Source organism: Stegostoma tigrinum, unplaced genomic scaffold (genome assembly GCF_030684315.1).
Source record: "Stegostoma tigrinum isolate sSteTig4 unplaced genomic scaffold, sSteTig4.hap1 scaffold_83, whole genome shotgun sequence".
Lineage (NCBI taxonomy): Eukaryota > Metazoa > Chordata > Chondrichthyes > Orectolobiformes > Stegostomatidae > Stegostoma > Stegostoma tigrinum.
The window spans coordinates 562,003-578,654 of NW_026728779.1; the positions used below are offsets into that span (position 1 = coordinate 562,003).

The 16,652-nt window shown below is 47.1% G+C and overlaps 1 protein-coding gene across 1 annotated transcript in view; it reads left to right on the forward strand.

The window, feature by feature from the left end:
* The first annotated feature begins 5,516 nt into the window (after nucleotides 1-5,516).
* LOC132209305 (utrophin-like) overlaps nucleotides 5,517-16,652 on the forward strand; it is a 123,160-nt gene continuing 112,024 nt past the window's right edge. Inside the window, exon 1 of the mRNA XM_059644439.1 lies at nucleotides 5,517-5,623. The gene's annotated coding sequence lies outside the window, so the exon portion shown is untranslated. The remainder of the gene's footprint in view (nucleotides 5,624-16,652) is intronic.

A 16,652-nucleotide genomic window follows, 5' to 3' on the forward strand; every position in this document is an offset into this window, starting at 1 on the left:
TGGTTCGTTGAGAGTGAGGAACCTATGGACTCTCACACACCAAGATGGAATTTAATTTGAAGAGTGACTTCAAAATAGTTGCTTGCTTTTAAAATCTTGACCGTTTTTGCTGTCCAGTTGAATGAATTTAGCTTCATACTGCTTCAATAGGAATTAGTGTTTAATTGGAACATATTTGTGAAACTTACAGTTCCGTAAGTTTTAGCATAAACTGGTGCAGCCTTTCGGTGCTTGCAAAAAGGCTCACCTCTCCATTAATACCGAAGGAAAATTGGAGTTTAAAAGTAAGTTCACCCGCTGTCAGGGAATGAAATGTTAATGTTGACTCGAACATAATTTTTCAACAAGTAATATCTTTGTGTAACACTGAACTCAAATTAAAATTTGGATATGCTAGTTTTACAGATGGTTGGATATTGAATTCATTTTAAATGAGGGTGAAGATCACTTTAAATCCAGCATATTTGTGAAGAAAAGAAATAGCATGTCAAATAAAATTAACTGCATGACTCTTCATAGCCCTATCTGTAGAATTTCATTCTGAACTATGAGACAGTTGTGACCCCATACTACCTCAGTGCTCATGGCAAGAGTAAGACTCCTGTTTGACGTGCTGTGCACTGCATGGAATGGCGGCAACATCAGATTCATTGATGCTTGAGAATCAAAAGAATATGACGATAAGATTTAAAATCAAAATCTCATTGAACACTTCAAGGAATGTATTACAGGAAGAGGGGGAAAGCATGTATGACTAATAGAAGGTGGTGGCGCAGATCACATAGACCTGTGTGCTAAAACTTATCACAAATTTCACATTGAATGGAACAGTTTAAACAGGCTGGAGGAAGCAGACATGCCAGCCCAAACTTTTTGAATTTGAGCATTCTGTTCATAAACATCAGCAAAATTGTTGGAAACATGTTTATTCTTTCTCTTTTATTGCACAGAACCATACGATTGGACTGTTTTGATGATAAATTTAAAGATTACGTGTCCCATCCGTTTGACTCACAGTTTGGTACCATAGGTTGGTACGATCTTCGTTCGAGAAGGAAAAGGGATGTTCCAGATACAGAAAATCGTCAAACCATTTACTACAAAGTCCGTTTCTGGTTAGTATTAATTAATGCAGTGAACATTTTTAGCTCGACATGATTGCACAATGGAGTCAATAAGAAAATTCCATCTGATATTCCACATAAATTTTAAGTGGATATTAAAGCAGCTCATTTCTTTTTCATGCTGTCTGCTGCTTTGAAGAATGGTTGTCTTATTGTCGAAATGTTTAGCTTTGACTCCATGGCTTCTTCCATTCGCTCACATTGAAACACATGTTTCTTCAGCCAAAAATGCACGTTTACCCGGTGTTGACTAACCTTCCCCTGAAATCCCCTGCGGTCGCTCCCCTGAAAAACAACTATACCGTTTTGGATACTGTTCCGGGGGACGACTTACCAGGGGTATACAGTAGGGTGCAGGTCTCTGGCACAGAGTCTGTCCCTCTTGCACAGAAGGGAAGCGGGGATAGGAAGAGAGTGATAGTCATTGGGGACTCAATAGTTAGAGGGACTGATAGAAGATTTGCCGGGAACGAAAGAGACTCACGATTGGTGTGTTGCCTACCAGGTGCCAGGGTCTGTGATGTCTCGGATCGTGTGTTTAGGGTCCTGAGGGGAGAGGGTGACCAGCCCCAAGTCGTGATCCACATAGGCACCAACGGCATATGTAGAAAGAGGGATAGGGATGTCAGGCAGGATTTGAGGGAGCTAGGGTGGAAGCCGAGAGCTAGAACAAACAGAGTGGTCATCTCTGGTTTGTCACCCGTACCACATGATAACGAGGCAAAGAACAGGGAGAGATTTCAGCTGAAGACGTGGCTGCAGGGATGGTGCAGGTGGGAGGGCTTCAGGTACATGGACAATTGGGGCTCATTCTGGGGAAGGTGGTACCTGTACAAACAGGACGGTCTCCACTTGAATGAGAGGGGCACGAATATCCTGGGTGGGAAATTGGCTAGTGCCATTCGGGTGGATTTAAACGAGCTCAGAAGGGGGATGGGAAACTGAGGTGTACTCCTCGTACACAAGAGGATGAGCGTAGGGAGGACATGGTCAGGACCTCACTGTCACAGAAGTGTGCTGGCAGACAGCAAGCTGGATTGAAGTTTGACGACTTTAATGCCGGGAGTATCCGGAATAATGTAGGTGAGCTTGCAGCTTGGATAGGTACCTGGGACTTCGATGTTGTGGCCATTTCGGAGGCATGGATAGAGCAGAGTCAGGAATGGAGGTTCCAGGTTCTCGGGTTTAGATCTTTCATTAAGGTCTGGGAAGGTGGAAAAAGAGGGGGAGGTGTGGCTTTGTTGGTCAAGGACAGCATAACGGCGGCTGAAAGAACCTTTGAGGACTCATCTACTGAGGTGGTATGGGCTGAGGTTGCCAAGGAAGGTTTGTTGACTGAGTCAGTGTGGGTGGAAGTTCGGAACAGCAAGGCAGCAGTCACTTCACTGGGGGTTTTCTCCAGACCCCAAATAGCAGTTGGGAGATCGAAGAACTCATTGGCCGGCAGATTGTTGAAAAGTGCAAACGTATCAGGGTTGTTGTTATGGGTGACTTCAACTTTCCCAATATAGATTGAAACCTCCTGAGTGCAGATGGTTTGGATGGAGCCGTTTTTGTCAGGTGTGTTCAGGAGGGTTTCCTGACTCAGTATGTGGACAGGCCGACGAGGCGGGAGGCCATTTTGGATTTGGTGCTTGGCGATGAGCCAGGACAGGTGTCAGATCTTGTGGTGGGAGAAGACTTTGGCGACAGTGACCGCAAGAGCCTCCCATTTACCATAGCCATGGAAAGGGAAAGGAGCAGTTACCAGGGGAAGATATTTCACTGGGGTCAAGGAAACTATGATGCTATCAGACAGGAGTTGGGAAGTACAGATTGGGAGCAATTGTTCCACAGAAAGGGCGCAGCAGACATGTGGAGGCTGTTCAAGGAGCAGTTGTTGCGAGTGATGTATAAATTTGTTCCTCTGAGACCGGTAAGAAGGGGTAAGATTAAGGAGCCTTGGATGACGGGTACAGAGGTGCTTCTTGTCAAAAAGAAAAGGCAGCGTACGTAAGGTGGAGGAAGTGAGGGTCTGGCACAGCTTTAGAGTATTACAGGCCTGCTCGGAAGGAGCTCAAAAGATATTGCCTGTGCAATTGTTACCTGTTACAACCTTTGCGTCCACGCTTGCTCATTCAATGGTGTCAAGATGCCAGCAGTGCATGTACCTTCTCCATCCCCTCATGCCGTCAGCTCACACAAGACATAGTCCTTACTTAAAATCTTCTGATCAACCAAAGTTCATTGTAATGGACATTTTAGTTATCTGTCATGAAACGAAAACTGATTCTGACTGGCATGACCTGCAGTACAAATGAATATAATCTGCGAAATGAGATTTCTTATGGGCTTGCAGCCGCTACAAATAATTGCTTTTCAAAGACGTTGCATACATACATTTTTTTCTCCTATCACCTTAGATTATTTTTTTGTTTATGCATGTTGTGTGGGTTTCCAGTCAGGCCCATAAACACAGGTTGATGCAGTCACTGTTACAACACGGTATTGAAGGAGAATTTGTGATCTTTGGTGTTTCATTCCAGTGTCTGAAGGAGTGCACCATCAAGCCACTTCAGAGCACTACTGGCGACGAATTGTTGCAAGTTTTCAAGTGTTACCGATCGTCACATAAAATATGGCCTTTTTGTTGTTGCACTATTCATCTTAACTGCACCATATCTAGTATTTAGGCATGGAAACTATTTCAATTTTTTTGATTTACTTGTTCAAAATCATTTATGATTGTTGTCATGATATCTACAATATGTTATTTTGATTGGACATAGAGGATTGGATCTGTCTTAATGGAAATAATGTATGCGCTTATAAAAGCCCTTCTGGGCAAGGTAGTTGCTCAGTGGTTAGAGCTGCTCATGCACTGGGGAGCCAATTGAGATTCCAGTCTTGGGTAAATATCTGTGTGGAATTGACACGTCCTCCCCGCGTCTGTGAGGGGTTTCTGCCAGGTGCTGCAGTTTCCTCCCATTGTTCAAAGATGTGCAGGTCCTTATATGTGATTTGTGAAGCATTTCTTAAATGTTTCAATCCTGCCAGCATCCAGTGCCTTGGACAAAATAACTGGAGATGAATAAAAGATACTGTGCCTTTTGACACCATTTCCTGCTGGATTTTCATCAATCCTGCTTTATATCGGTGACAACTTCCATGACCTTTTTTGATGCTATGTCTGAATTGACAGTCTAGTTCCAAATATTTGTTGTGCAGTATTTCAAGGTCTCTGTTACAGCATACCCATGAATGTCCACTTCAAAAGATACTTCCATATCATAGAATCCCTACGGTGTGGAAACAAGCCCCTTTTGACCCAAGAGGTCCACAGCCACCTTCCAAAGAGCATCTCACCCTGACTCATCCCCCAACCCTTTCCTCAGTAACCCTACATTTCCCATGACTAACACACCTAATCTACACATCCCTAAACACAATGGGCAAGTTTGGCATGGCCCATACACCTAGCCTGCACATCTTTGGACTGTGGGAGGAAACCAGAGCACCCAGCAGGAACCCATGCAGGCTTGGGCAGAATGTACAAACTCCGCATAGAAAATCGTCCAACGGTGGGATCGAACCTGGGTCCCTGGCGCTGTGAGTCACCAGTGCTAACCACTGAGCCACCGTGCTGCCCTTGGAGTTAGACAGAGCTTGCTTGTTCCTGGGTGGCCTCAAACTGCCAACCTCCACTTAGTGGCAAAAGTGCTGACCAACTGCACTCATCTTCACTGGTTTTTGCTTTTTATCATTGAATTCAATCCTTCAAACTCTATGATAAATATTTAAATTTCCATTGATATGTGAGGGTTGTTTTTAGTACGCAGTATTGGTTTATTATGTTTCATTGGTACATAATGAATATTGTATGTATATGCAAATGGGCAAGTTGGTAACGATGCAGTCCGCAGACCTGGAGGATAATAACACTGTCCTTCAATCGCCCACGATGCCCTCTGCAAATTGGTAGAAAACAAAAATTTCTATAAAATTCATCTCTCCTCCCGTCAGTCAATCAAAATTAATTCAGGATTTTGTACAGGCCATTAAGCGTAAGATTACACGAGCCTAAACAAAACTACTGGCTCATATTAGTTCAGTAAAGTGAAAGGGCAACAATAGAGGTAGTAGGAACTGCAGATGCTGGAGAATCTGAGATAAGAAGGTGTAAAGCTGGATGAACACAGCAGGCCAAGCAGTATCATTCGGCTCTACACCTTGTTATCTCAGATTCTCCAGCGCCAATTTTCTGAAGCAGGGTCTCGTCCCGAAACATCAGCTTTCTTGCTTCTCTGATGCTGCTTGACCTGCTGTGTTCATCCAGCTCTCCACCTTGGGCAACAATAGAGTATGCTTTAAGTCACCAGGTATGTTACGTGGGTTTGTCTTCCTTAGGGTGGAGTTAGTGGAACCGAAAAAGATGTCTCCCTCACAGCGTTTGTGACAAAAGAATTGCATCGTTCCTTGGCGGCCTTTCAACAGAAGAATATTCAGAGATTTCACGAGTGGTAAGAATGTAACTTCTTTTACTTCTCTTTTTCTCACTTTTTCCAACAATTGGAAAATAGATTTTAGAAATAACATCGAGCTGATGAAGTGTGAAAAGAAGAATAATTCCAAGCAGTGGTGGGAGTTGGTCAGTGAGGTGGGAGGAGTGGATAGGTGGGAGAGAAGGCGGACAGGTCATGGAGGCGGGGATGAGGGGAGGAACTAGTCTTGGGATGAGGTTGGCGGGTGGGGAGATTTTGAGGGTGGCCAAGTCCACATTGAGGCTGTTGAGTTGGAAGCTCCCGAGGCGGAATATGAGGTGCTGCTCCTCCAGTTTCTGGGTGGTTTGGTTGTGACACTGGAAGAGGCCCAGGATGGACATGTCATTCAGGGAGTGGGAGGGGGAGTTGAAGTGATGCAATGATTTGGACATGAAAATAGAAGGTGTGGTTAGTAAGTTTCCCAATGATTGAAGGTGTAGTAGCCAGCCAAGAAGGTCACCTCAGAATACAATGGGACATTGACAAGGGCCAATAAACTGAGGAATGGCAGGTGGTGTTGAGGTTAGACAAATGTGAGGTGCTACATTTTGGAAAGGCAAATCAGGGCAGCACGCTGGAGTGCAGTTTCGTAGTTCCATCAAAGTACAGCCACCGGTAGAAAGGATATGAAGGAGACATTTGGTGTACTCGCCTTTATCGGTCAGTGCATTGAGTATAGGAGTTGGGAGATCACTTAGCAGCCATGTAGGACATTGGTTCGGCTGCTTTTGGAATACTGCAATCGATTTTGGTCTCCTTGCGAGAGGAAGGATGTCGGCACAACATTGAGGGCCGAAGGGCCTGTTCTGCGCTGTATTGTTGTATGTTGTAAACTTGAAAGGGTTCAGAGAAGCTCTAAAAGGATGTTACCAGCATCGGAGGTTGGAGGTATACCGTGGGATTGAACAGGCAGCTATTTCTTGGAACTTGGGAGTTCAGGGCTGACCATATAGAAGTTTATACAATTACGAGGGACGTGGATAGAGCGAACAGCCAAGATCTTTTCCCCGGATTGCTGGAAGCCAAAACTGGAGGGAATAGGTTAAAAATGAGAGAGGGAAGATTTAAAATGGACCGGATTTTTTTCATAGTGGTGCATGTATGGAGTGAGCTGCCAGAGGAAGTGATGGAGGCTTGTACATTTAAAAGGCATGTGGATGGGTATATGAATAGGCTGGGTTGAGAGGAATATGGGCCAAATGCTGGCAAATGGGACTAAATTAATTTAGGATATCTGGTCAACATAGACAAATTGGGCCAAAGGATCTGTTTCCCGACTGTACATCTCTGTGATTCTAAGTGTCTTTTTTCTTAACCACGTGGCCCATAATTAGAAAAAGGTGAATCAGGATTTGGGAATGTGACAATTCTAATTGGATCTGTTTGATGAAATTAACTCTGGAGGTAATGGTGGTTGAATTATGATTTGTCAAATTTGAGTTTATTGCAGCATCCTATAGAATAGAGGAGACACATGTAATCAAAATTGAAAATCAAAACTTGGTAAAATTTTGCATTGGAAATACATGACCAACCATTGGAGGAGATTCATGACCATTGCATTCAAGTGAGAACAACAAATGTGATTCAGTGACTCAGTGAAACGGGATGCAGTGACTCAGTGAAATTGGATGCAGTGACTGAGTGAAATAGGATGCAGTGACTGAGTGAAGTGGGATGCAGTGACTGAGGGTAATGGGATGCAGTGACTGTGGGTAATGGGATGCAGTGACTGAGGACAATGGGATGCAGTGACTGAGGGTAATGTGATGCAGTGACTGAGTGAAATGGGATGCAGTGACTGAGGGAAATGGGATGCAGTGACTGGGAAATGGGATGCAGTGATTGATGGAAATGGGACGCAGTGACTGAGGGAAATGGGATGCAGTGACTGAGGGAAATGGGATGCAGTGACTGAGGGAAATGGGATGCAGTGACTGAGAGAAATGAGATGCCGAGACTGAGTGAACTGGGATGCAGTGACTGATGGAAATGGTATGCAGTGTCTGTTGGAAATGGGATCCTGCGACTGAAGGTAATGGGATGCAGTGACTGAGGGTAATGGGATGCAGTGACTGAGGGTAATGGGATGCAGTGACTGAGTGAAATGGGATGCAGTGACTGAGGGTAATGGGATGCAGTGACTGAGTGAAATGGGATGCAGTGACTGAGGGGAATCGGATGCAGTGAATGAGGACAATGGGATGCAGTGACTGAGGACAATGGGATGCAGTGACTGAGGGCAATGGGATGCAGTGACTGAGTGAAATGGGATTGCCGTGACTGTGGAAAGGAGATGCAGTGACTGAGGAAATGGGACGCAGTGACAGATGGAAATGGGATGCCCTGACTGAGTGTAAAGTGAAGCATTGAGTGAAACGGGATGCAGTGGCTGTGTGAAATGGGATGCACTGGCTGTGTGAACTGGGATGCAGTGGCTGTGTGAACTGGGATGCAGTGACTGTGTGAATAGGGATGCAGTGACTGAGGGAAAGGAGATGCAGTGTCTGTTTGAAATGGGATGCTGCGACTCAAGTGAATGGGATGCCGTGACTGTGGGGAATGGGATGCAGTGACTGAGATAAATGGGATGCAGTGACTGAGATAAATGGGATGCAGTGACTGATGGAAATGGGATGCAGTGAATGTGGGAAATGGGATTCAGTGACTGTGGGGAATGGGATGCAGTGTCTGAGGGAAATGGAATTCAGTGACTGAGATAAATGGGATGCAGTAATTGGTGGAAATGGGATGCAGTGACTGAGGGAAATGGGATGCAGTGACTGTGTCAAATGGATGCAGTGACTGAGTGTAATGGGATGCAGTGACTGATCAAAATGGGATGCAGTGACTGACAGTAATTGGATGGAGTGACGGACGGTAATGGGATGCAGTGACTGAGGGAAACGGGACGCAGTGTCAGAGTGAAATAGGATGCAGTCAATGAGTGAAATGGCCTGCAGTGATTGAGTGAAGTGGGATGCAGTGACTGAGTTAAATGTGATGCAGAGGCTGAATGAAATGGGATGCAGTGACTGCTTGAAATGGGATGCAGTGACTGAGTGAAATGGGCTGCTGTGACTGAGTGAAATGGGCTGCTGTGACTGAGCGTAATGGGATCCAGTGACTGAGGGAAATGAGATGCAGTGTCTGTTTGAAATGGGATCCTGCGACTGAAGTTAATGGGATGCAGTGACTGAGTGAAATGGGATGCAGTGACTGAGTGAAATGGGATGCAGTGACTGAGTGAAGTGGGATGCAGTGACTGAGGGTAATGGGATGCAGTGACTGAGGACAATGGGATGCAGTGACTGAGGGTAATGTGATGCAGTGACTGAGTGAAATGGGATGCAGTGACTGAGTGAAGTGGGATGCAGTGACTGAGGGTAATGGGATGCAGTGACTGAGGGTAATGTGATGCAGTGACTGAGGGAAATGGGATGCAGTGACTGTGGGGAATGGGATGCAGTGATTGAGATAAATGGGATGCAGTGACTGATGGAAATGGGATGCAGTGAATGTGGGAAATGGGATTCAGTGACTGTGGGGAATGGGATGCTGTGTCTGAGGGAAATGGAATTCAGTGACTGAGATAAATGGGATGCAGTGAATGAGGGAACTGGGATTCAGTGACTGAGATGAATGGGACGCAGTGACTGATGGAAATGGGATGCAGTGACTGAGGGTAATGGGTTGCAGTCACTGAGTGAAATGGGATGCTGTGACACTGTGGAATGGGATGCAGTGACTCAGTGGAATGTGAAGCATTGACTGAGGGAAAGGAGATGCAGTGAATGTGGGAAATAGGATGCTCTGTCTGAGGGTAATGTGATGCAGTGACTGAGGGTAACGCGATGCAGTGACTGTGGTTAATGGGATGCAATGACTGAGGGAAATGGGATGCAGTGACTGATGGAAATCAGATGCACTGTCTGAGGGAAATGGGATGCAGTGTCTGAGGAAAATGGGATGCTGTGACTGAGCGTACTGGGATGCAGTGACTGAGGGTAATGGGATGTAGTGACTGATGGTAATGGGATGCAGTGACTGAGGTGAAATGGGCTGCAGACACTGAGTGAAATGACATGCAGTGATTGAGGAACGGAGATGCAGTGACTGTGGGAAATGGGATGCAGTGACTGATGGAAATGGGATGCAGTGACTGAGGACCATTGGATGCAGTGACTGAGTGAACTGTGATTCAGTCACTGAGTGAACTATGATTCAGTCACTGAGTGAACTGTGATGCAGTGGCTGAGTGGAATGGGATGCAGTGACTGAGTGAAATGAGATGCAGTGACTGAGGGATATGGGATGCACTGACTGAGGGACATGGGATGCACTGACTGAGGGACATGGGATGCACTGACTGAGGGACATGGGATGCAGTGACAGAGGTACTGGGAAGGAGTGACTGAGTTAATAGGGAATCAGTGCCCGAGCGGGCTTGGGGTGCAGTGACTGAGGGAAATGGGAGACAGTGCCTGACCGAAAAGGGACGCACTGACTGAGTGAAATGGGATGCAGTGACTGAGTGAAATGACATGCAGTGACTGTGGGACATGGGATGCATTGACTAAGGGACATGGGATGCAGTGACTGAGGGAAATGGGATGCAGTGACTGAGTGAAATGGGATGCAGTGACTGAGGGACGTGGGATGCAGTGAATGAGGGACATGGGATGCACTGACTGAGGGAAATGGGATGCAGTGACTGAGCGTAATGGGATGCAGTGACTGAGGGACGTGGGATGCAGTGAATGAGGGACGTGAGATGCAGTGACTGAGGGACATGGGATGCAGTGACTGAGGGAAATGAGATGCCGAGACTGAGTGAACTGGGATGCACTGAGTGAAGGAAATGGTATGCAGTTTCTGTTGGAAATGGGATCCTGCGACTGAAGGTAATGGGATGCAGTGACTGAGGGTAATGGGATGCAGTGACTGAGTGAAATGGGATGCAGTGACTGAGTGAAATGGGATGCAGTAACTGAGGGTAATGGGATGCAGTGACTGAGTGAAATGGGATGCAGTGAATGAGGACAATGGGATGCAGTGAATGAGGACAATGGGATGCAGTGACTGAGGACAATGGGATGCAGTGACTGAGGGCAATGGGATGCAGTGACTGAGGACAATGGGATGCAGTGACTGAGGGCAATGGGATGCAGTGACTGAGGACAATGGGATGCAGTGACTGAGGGGAATGGGATGCAGTGACTGAGGGAAATGTGATGCAGTGACTGAGGGAAATGGGATGCAGTGACTGGGAATTGGGATGCAGTGACTCTGGGAAATGGGACGCTGTGACTGAGTGAAATGGGACGCAGTGACCGAGTGAAAAGGGACGCAGTGACTGATGGAAAGGAGATGCAGTGACTGATGGAAAGGAGATGCAGTGACTGATTGAAATGGGATTCAGTGACTGAGAGAAACGGGATTGCCGTGACTGTGGAAAGGAGATGCAGTGACTGAGGAAATGGGACCCGGTGACGGATGGAAATGGGATGCTCTGACTGAGTGTAAAGTGAAGCATTGAGTGAAATGGGATGCAGTGGCTGTGTGAAATGGGATGCAGTGACTGGTGGAAATGAGATGCACTGACTTAGGGAAAGGAAATGCAGTGTCTGTGGGAAATGGGATGCTGCGACTGAGGGTAATGGGATGCAGTGACTGATGGAAATGGATGCAGTGCCTGAGTGAAATGCGATACAGTGACTGAGGTACTGGGAAGGAGTGACTGAGTTAATAGGGATGCAGTGCCCGTGCGGGCTTGGGGTGCAGTGACTGAGGGAAATGGGATGCAGTCAGTGAGTGAAATGTGTTGCAGTCACTGAGTGAAAGGGGATGCAGTGACTGAGTGAAATGCGATGCAGTGACTGAGTGAAATGCGATGCAGTGACTGAGGGAAATGGGATGCAGTGACTGAGGGAAATGAGATGCCAAGACTGAGTGAACTGGGATGCAGTGATTGATGGAAATGGGATGCAGTGACTGAGGGAAATGGGATGCAGTGACTGACGGAAATGGGATGCAGTCAGTGAGTGAAATGTGTTGCAGTGACTGAGTGAAATGGGATGCAGTGACTGAGTGAAATGGGATGCAGTGACTGAGTGAAGTGGGATGCAGTGACTGAGACAATCGGATGCAGTGACTGAGGGACATGGGATGCAGTGACTGAGGGACATGGGATGCAGTGACTGAGGGACTTGGAGTGCAGTGACTGAGGGAGATGGGATGCAGTGACTGAGGGAAATGGGATGCAGTGACTGACGGAAATGGGATGCCGTGTCTGTTGGAAATGGGATCCTGCGACTGAAGGTAATGGGATGCAGTGACTGAGGGTAATGGGATGCAGTGACTGAGGGTAATGGGATGCAGTGACTGAGTGAAATGGGATGCAGTGACTGAGTGAAATGGGATGCAGTGACTGAGGGGAATCGGATGCAGTGAATGAGGACAATGGGATGCAGTGACTGAGGACAATGGGCTGCAGTGACTGAGTGCAATGGGATGCGGTGACTGAGGGAAATGATATGCGGTGACTGAGGGAAATGATATGCGGTGACTGAGGGAAATGGGATGCACTGACTGAGGGACATGGGATGTAGTGACTGAGGGACATGGGATGCATCGACTGAGGGACATGGGATGCATCGACTGAGGGACATGGGATGCATCGACTGAGTGAAATGCGATGCAGAGACTGAGGGAATGGAGATGCTGTGACTGTGGGAAATGGGATGCAGTGAGTGTGGGAAATTGAATGCAGCGTCTGTGAGATAGGGGAAACAGTGACTGTTGGAAATGGGATGCAGTGACTCTGGTGAAGGAGATGCAATGATTGAGTGAAATGGGATGCAGTGATTGAGTGAAATGGGAAGCACTGACTGAGTGAAATGGGATGCACTGACTGAGTTAAATGTGATGCAGAGGCTGAATGAAATGGGATGCAGTGACTGTTTGAAATGGGATGCAGTGACTGAGTGAAATGTGATTCAGTCACTGAGTGAAATGGGATGCAGTCAGTGAGTGAAATGTGTTGCAGTGACTGAGTGAAATGGGATGCAGTGACTGAGTGAAATGGGATGCAGTGACTGAGGGAAATGGGATGCAGTGACTGAGGGGAATGGGATGCAGTGAGTGTGGGAAATTTAATGCAGGGTCTGAGAAATACGGGAAACAGTGACTGATGAAAATGGGATGCAGTGACTGTGGGACATGGGATGCAGTGATTGTGTGAAATGTGATGCAGTGACTGAGTGAAATGTGACGCAGTGACTGAGTGAAATGTGATGCAGTGACTGAGTGAAATGGGCTGCAGTGACTGTTGGAAATGGGATGCAGTGACTGTGGTGAAGGAGATGCAGTGACTGAGTGAAATGTGATTCAGTCACTGAGTGAAATGTGATTCAGTCACTGAGTGAAATGGGATGCAGTCAGTGAGTGAAATGTGTTGCAGTGACTGAGTGAAATGGGATGCAGTGACTGAGTGAAATGGGATGCAGTGACTGAGGGAAATGGGATGCAGTGACTGAGGGGAATGGGATGCAGTGAGTGTGGGAAATTTAATGCAGGGTCTGAGAAATACGGGAAACAGTGACTGATGAAAATGGGATGCAGTGACTGTGGGACATGGGATGCAGTGATTGTGTGAAATGTGATGCAGTGACTGAGTGAAATGTGACGCAGTGACTGAGTGAAATGTGATGCAGTGACTGAGTGAAATGGGCTGCAGTGACTGTTGGAAATGGGATGCAGTGACTGTGGTGAAGGAGATGCAGTGACTGAGTGAAATGTGATTCAGTCACTGAGTGAAATGTGATTCAGTCACTGAGTGAAATGGGATGCAGTCAGTGAGTGAAATGGGCTGCAGTCAGTGAGTGAAATGGGATGCAGTGACTGAGTGAAATGGGATGCAGTGACTGAGGGAAATGAGATGCAGTGTCTGTTGGAAATGGGATCCTGCGACTGAAGTTAATGGGATGCAGTGACTGAGTGAAATGCAATGCAGTGACTGAGTGTAATGGGATGCAGTGACTGAGTGTAATGGGATGCAGTGACTGAGGGTAATGGGATGCAGTGACTGAGGACAATGGGATGCAGTGACTGAGGGAAATGGGATGCAGTGACTGGGAAATGGGATGCAGTGATTGATGGAAATGGGACGCAGTGACGAAGTGAAATGGGACGCACTGACTAAGTGAAATGGGACGATTGACTGTGGTGAAGGAGATGCAGTGACTGAGTGAAATGGGATGCAGTGACTGACTGAAATGGGATGCAGTGACTGAGTGAAATGGGATTGCCATGACTGTGGAAAGGAGATGCAGTGACTGAGGAAATGGGATGCAGTGACTGAGGGAAATGGGATGCAGTGACTGATGGAAATGGTATGCAGTGACTGAGGGAAATGGGATGCCGTGACTGACGGAAATGGGATGCAGTGTCTGTTGGAAATGGGATCCTGCGACTGAGGGTAATGGGATGCAGTGACTGAGTGAAATGGGAAGCAGTGACTGAGTGAAATGGGATGCAGTGACTGAGGTTAATGGGATGCAGTGACTGAGTGAAATGGGATGCAGTGACTGAGGGGAATCGGATGCAGTGAATGAGGACAATGGGATGCAGTGACTGAGGACAATGGGCTGCAGTGACTGAGTGCAATGGGATGCGGTGACTGAGGGAAATGATATGCGGTGACTGAGGGAAATGATATGCGGTGACTGAGGGAAATGGGATGCACTGACTGAGGGACATGGGATGTAGTGACTGAGGGACATGGGATGCATCGACTGAGGGACATGGGATGCATCGACTGAGTGAAATGCGATGCAGAGACTGAGGGAATGGAGATGCTGTGACTGTGGGAAATGGGATGCAGTGAGTGTGGGAAATTGAATGCAGCGTCTGTGAGATAGGGGAAACAGTGACTGTTGGAAATGGGATGCAGTGACTCTGGTGAAGGAGATGCAATGATTGAGTGAAATGGGATGCAGTGATTGAGTGAAATGGGAAGCACTGACTGAGTGAAATGGGATGCACTGACTGAGTTAAATGTGATGCAGAGGCTGAATGAAATGGGATGCAGTGACTGTTTGAAATGGGATGCAGTGACTGAGTGAAATGTGATTCAGTCACTGAGTGAAATGGGATGCAGTCAGTGAGTGAAATGTGTTGCAGTGACTGAGTGAAATGGGATGCAGTGACTGAGTGAAATGGGATTGCCGTGACTGTGGAAAGGAGATGCAGTGTCTGAGGAAATGGGACGCGGTGACAGATGGTAATGGGATGCTCTGACTGAGTGTAAAGTGAAGCATTGAGTGAAATGCGATGCAGTGGCTGTGTGAAATGTGATGCAGTGGCTGTGTGAAATGGGATGCAGTGGCTGTGTGAAATGGGGTGCAGTGGCTGTGTGAACTGGGATGCAGTGACTGTGTGAATAGGGATGCAGTGACTGAGGGAAAGGAGATGCAGTGTATGTTTGAAATGGGATGCTGCGACTCAAGTGAATGGGATGCCGTGACTGTGGGGAATGGGATGCAGTGACTGAGATAAATGGGATGCAGTGACTGAGATAAATGGGATGCAGTGACTGATGGAAATGGGATGCAGTGAATGTGGGAAATGGGATTCAGTGACTGTGGGGAATGGGATGCAGTGTCTGAGGGAAATGGAATTCAGTGACTGAGATAAATGGGATGCAGTAATTGGTGGAAATGGGATGCAGTGACTGAGGGAAATGGGATGCAGTGACTGTGTCAAATGGATGCAGTGACTGAGTGAAATGGGATGCAGTGACTGAGTGAAATGGGATTGCCGTGACTGTGGAAAGGAGATGCAGTGTCTGAGGAAATGGGACGCGGTGACAGATGGTAATGGGATGCTCTGACTGAGTGTAAAGTGAAGCATTGAGTGAAATGCGATGCAGTGGCTGTGTGAAATGTGATGCAGTGGCTGTGTGAAATGGGATGCAGTGGCTGTGTGAAATGGGGTGCAGTGGCTGTGTGAACTGGGATGCAGTGACTGTGTGAATAGGGATGCAGTGACTGAGGGAAAGGAGATGCAGTGTATGTTTGAAATGGGATGCTGCGACTCAAGTGAATGGGATGCCGTGTCTGTGGGGAATGGGATGCAGTGACTGTGGGGAATGGGATGCAGTGACTGTGGGGAATGGGATGCAGTGACTGAGTGAAATGGGATGCAGTGACTGAGGGATGTGGGATGCAGTGAATGAGGGACGTGGGATGCAGTGACTGAGGGACATGGGATGCAGTGACTGAGGGAAATGGGATGCAGTGACTGAGGGAAATGAGATGCCGAGACTGAGTGAACTGGGATGCAGTGACTGAGGGAAATGTGATTCAGTGACTGCGTGAAATGGGATACAGTGAATGAGTGAAATGAGATGCAGTGACTGTTGGAAAGGTGATGCAGTAACTGAAGGAAATAGGATGCAGTGACTGAGGGAAATGAGATGCAGTATTTGTGGGAAGTAGGATGCAATCACTGAGTGAAATGCGATGCAGAGACTGAGGGAAAGGAGATGCTGTGACGATGGGAAATGGGATGCAGTGTGTGTTGGAAATTGAATGCATCGTCTGTGAGATACGGGAAACAGTGACTGTTGGAAATGGGATTCAGTGACTGTGGTGAAGGAGATGTAGTGAATGAGGGAAATGGGATGCAGTGACTGACGGAAATTGAATGCAGCATCAGTGAGAAACGGGATGCAGTGACTGAGAAAAATGGGATCCAGCGACTGAGGGAAATGGAATGCCGTGACTGAGGGAAATGGGATGCAGTGACTTATGGAAATGGGATGCAGTGACTGACAGAAATGGGATGAAGTGACTGATGGAAATGGGATGCAGTGACTGAGTGAGATGGGATGCAGTGTCTGAGTGAAATGGGATGCAGTTAATGAGTGAAATGAGATGCAGTGACTGATGGAAATTGAATGCAGTGACAGAGTGACATGAGCTGCAGTGCCTGATGGAAATGGGAT